We start from the raw sequence: 4,412 nt of genomic DNA, 5'->3' as shown, positions 1-4,412 counted from the left end.
GATCTTGTTAATAACCATGTTTAATTAGCTCTTGTTAGCGTAATTATTATTTTCCGCATTTAATTAGTTATTTAAGGTGCATTAATCACCAACACTAACCTGATGACGCCAACTTGATGACGCCGTCAACCCAAAATGCCGCCCACTCCATGTTGCCGCCAACCCCAAAAATCCACCTAGAGGTAGTTGTCGCCAGCTCCTTTAGTCATGATGCTGCCAACCTGCCCAAGGTTCCTTGTGCCAATCTGCCAAGGGCTTCTTGCTGCCAATCCGCCCAAAGCTTCTTGTCGTCAACCCCACTTGCCAGATGGAAAAACTCGCCTCCAACCTCTATTTCCTTCAACTCATAACCAAGGCAAGTCTCGAGACTCTATAAATTTCCCTTTCAACTCTCTCTCAAGGTAAGTTTCTCTTGACTTGAAAAACCACTGCCTCTTTCTCTCACTAGAGAAATATTCTCTCTATCTACCCTCTAGAGACGAGATGAGACCCCCCCACCTTTACTAATGTTGAGGGTCGGAGCGCGCGTCAGGGGAAAACCCTCCACGCCTCCTAGCGTATGTTTCTTGATTCTCAGGTTGAAGAACACGAAAACACGACGAACACAAAGAACACAAAGAGCGCGAAGAACACAAAGGTCGACTATTGGCAAAGTGACGAGGAACCGAAAACCACTTTCCGGTGAGGCAAAGACGACGAGAATCGAAAAACTTCACCACACTTAACCTACGTGCGGTCATAGGGTCCTCGACCTTACATCGAATCACGGACGGTTCTGAATGCTAATAAAAAAACGCGATTAACATATGTTACCAGTCTTTTCAGGTAACATGAACCATCACTTGTCGCCGATTGCGTTCTAGGAAACCTTGTCCGATTGAGATCCACGCCTAAAGAAAAATGTCAAATAATTTCTCAGATGTAAGGTTCAGAACTTTAATGGAGTTAAAAACTACTCTGATCAATGATATGTCTGAATTATTAAAATATAAAAACTACTCTGATCAATGATATGTCTGAATTATTTACAACGATTAATGTTTGTTTACTTTGTTAATAAGATCTCGTGACTATTCACTTAAAATTCAGCAAAGGTTTGTTAATACGACAAAATTTGAATTTTCATATAACTACACTTTTAAAGAACCCTTAATTTCATTTATTTTTACTTTTTATTTGTGAATCAGGTTAACGGAATATTGAAATTTCACACCCGCCACCCAATAAGTATTACCCGTAACTCGACCCATTTGAAACACGAGTTAAAGGTATTTTTTTAACGGGACTGGTACATGGTACTTGATAACAAAATAGCCCTTAATTTATAAATTATTGTATTTTCCCTATAAATTATTAAGAAAAATTAGTCAAATTAAGCCACCTGAAACGTTGAAATTGTAATCTAGCCAACGTTTCGTCCAAATTTTCACTCTAGCAAAAAATGATGACGTGTTTTAATTATGTAAGATGTTAATTACTATAATATCCTCTACTATAATTTGCCTACAAAACTTGTAGCCCACGTTTGATCAACCAAAATTTTCGAAGTTAATACACGTATATATTTAGAATTTTTAAAAAAAAAATCTATATTTGGCAAAATTGGTTATTGAGCGTTTATTTCTTTCTAATTTTTTGTTAATCTCCGTTGCTTTGTTAATTTCAGTTAATTTCCGTTTATTTTACGCACGATAAACTTCGACTGGCTGAAACGTTGGCTAGTATTTGATTTCTATGATTTATGTTACATAAGGGTGTTTTCGATATTTTCTAACCGTTTATTTCTGTAAATGACGATATTACAAAATTTACCAAACGTTGGCTACATCCTTAAAACCATGTTTGAAATTGGCTACGTTGCTAGATTACCCAATTATTAAAGGTCCACAAGGAAATGTAAATGTTTTGAATATATTAAGCTTGAAACAACACAAGTTATAAAAGAGGGATTTCAAAACTTCAACCATTTTTTCTCCTATTCCATGCTCGAAACCTGGTTAGACGCAGAGGCATAAGCGGCCTCGGCGTTGGCCAAGACTGTCCTGGTCTCGCCCAACTTCCTTATGGCCGCCTCGAACACCACATTCTCTCCTCTGTTTCTCTTTGCCTTCTCCTCGAGCCTCTCGACCTTTGTCCTCAGACCCTTTATCTCGTGATTAGAAGCCACCAAGCTTCGTCGGTCCACTCTCTCGCCCTCCACGGACTCCCCGTCTCGCTGCTTCTGCTTCTGCTTCTTCGTACCCGACACCCCATTTCGAGCCTCGTCGTGCCTCACCAGCTGGCGGTTGATGATACTGAAAACGTCCGGAGCGGTTTCCTCGTCCACTTTCTCTTTACGTGCACGAGCCAACACTGCAAATTTATTCTCCCGTTTTCCCTTCCCACCTCTGCTCTGCCTCTTCTTCTTTCCTTCTCGGCCCTCTTCGCTCATTTCCCCGGCTCGGGACTCGACGGCGTGATCGAGGGATTGTTTGGCCGGAAGGACTCTGGCGGGTATTGGATCAACCATGCCCTGGACCATAAAGGTGAGCTTTCAGTTAAACATTTTTTCATCATTTGATCTTAAAATTTTAAACTCAGTTTTTTATTTAGTTTTGGGTTTAGAAAGAAATGTTAAAATTCACATATACCAGCCCAGAAGCACCCAATCCCATCCCGGCACGATAACCCATGTTCGCCATCATCTGCGAGGCTATGCCTCGAGTGTGGTTTTCCCATTTGGAGAATATGGCCGTTCCCTTCTGAATGCCTCTCGGGAGGGCCGAGAATCCAAGACCTAGCGAGCCCTCTTCGTCGTCGGAGTCGCCGGAGCAGGATTCGCCGGAATCGCTTCCTTCTTCCTCGTCAGTCGTTTCGCCGGTGTACTCAGACAGTGTTACGGCTTCTGTCACAAGGCTTGCGGAGCTTCCATCGTCTCTGAAAACGACTCTGGCTCGGCCCAGTGCATCATCCCAAGACTCGAGCTCGGCTTCCCTCCAGAGACCGCCTTTGGCATCATCGGTTACCGCTAAAACACTAGACCCGACCAGCGATTCGTCCCACACGGTCGGAATGTATTTTTTCAGTGACGATATTGGGACGTCAATTCCTGTGGTAGCCATAATCTTATTGTTACAGAAAATCTATGCTGAAAATCTGAATGTCAATCAATCAATCAAGCGTATAAAAGACTGTTACATACCATGAAATGACCGGCAACTAGTACCATATCTACATCGTTCCTGAAGGTAAAACTTGCACATCTACAATGTTTTATTCATTTAAATATTTACATTGCAGTTTCTCACGAAAAGCCAATCATAATCCAAATGAAAAGGAAATTTGTGTGCTCTGTTAATTTAGGGTTTAATTACCAGCATATTTTGGGAGGTTGGAGTGAGAAAGGAGATCTTCGCAGAATCAGAGCCAGAGAGCGAGAGGACTTGAGCGTTATGCCAACGACCATCGCTGTGTCGGAATCTGCACTTTGATCCAACCGCGAATTCCACATTGCTCGGATCACCAGAAGCTTCCGCGCCGAAATCCTTGGCAACGAGCTTCGAATCGATTTCTCGAAGCAGACGAGCACGCTTCAGTTGGAAAAGCCCTTCCTCAGCCTCGTTGATTGCCTCAGCCACCTCATTCGAAACCTAATTCGCACACACACGCAATGAAATGCTAAATAGAAGAATATCTTCTTAAATTTCCAGTTTTCAGGGAATGAGGATAAGAGATTGGTTATCGAGAGAAGCTCGGAGTTGGAAGGGTTAGAGAGAAGAGCTTGGGTGAGAGAAGTGAGAGAGTCTCTCTGGTCATGCAATTGGAGCTCCAGCTCCGTCTCCACAGCCCTCTCCTCCTCTTCCTCCTCCGCCATTGTCAAATTGTATTTCTGCCCCCCAATATCTTTTAAATCCTATTCTCTCTCAATTCGCAGTTCTTAAAGTTTGTATTGTTAACGATTTCAACCCAAAACGTCTTTTTTTTGTGCAACTTTGTCCTTTCATCCATTAACGTTTACAAGTGTCATGGGCTGGTTTATTCTAAAGGTGTAGTCGGGTTGTGTTAGTCGGTTTTTTCATGTTCTTTCACTGAACCGTTACAACTAATTTTTTTAATTTTAAAAGTCAAACCAACCCGATTGAAAGGTAAAACCAAACCAAACCAACCCGAAAATAATCGGGTTGGTTTGAGTTGGTTTTTTCGGATTATAATTATTGACAAATGACTTTATAACTCGAATGAAAATCATATACGTATATTATATCTAGAACGTTTTGTCAAATAAAATCAAAATTTTACTTATCTTTAAAAAAGTTACGTATTAAAATAAAAGTTACGCATATTTTTAATTACTAAATTTTCATGTAATCGCAAATTATAAAGTATAATACTGAGCATTTTCTATTTAATTATAATTTTATTAAAAAAATAAT

At 40.8% G+C, this 4,412-nt stretch overlaps 1 pseudogene across 1 annotated transcript; it reads right to left on the bottom strand.

Moving 5' to 3' along the window:
• Positions 1-1,841: 1,841 nt before the first annotated feature.
• On the bottom strand, positions 1,842-3,915 carry LOC149391661 (zinc finger CCCH domain-containing protein 18-like; annotated as a pseudogene). Its single transcript, XR_016300356.1, has 5 exons — positions 3,723-3,915; positions 3,354-3,630; positions 3,182-3,242; positions 2,631-3,088; positions 1,842-2,512 (listed from the first exon to the last, which is right to left on the bottom strand). The product of XR_016300356.1 is annotated as a zinc finger CCCH domain-containing protein 18-like (transcript).
• Positions 3,916-4,412: the final 497 nt, after the last annotated feature.

This window comes from Urtica dioica, chromosome 7 (assembly GCF_054948205.1).
Source record: "Urtica dioica subsp. dioica isolate 48M chromosome 7, U.dioica_male_clone48M_v1_H2, whole genome shotgun sequence".
Classification (NCBI taxonomy): Eukaryota; Viridiplantae; Streptophyta; class Magnoliopsida; order Rosales; family Urticaceae; genus Urtica; species Urtica dioica.
Note: the sequence above shows the minus strand (reverse complement) of the source record. Positions and strands in the feature narration are given on the sequence as shown.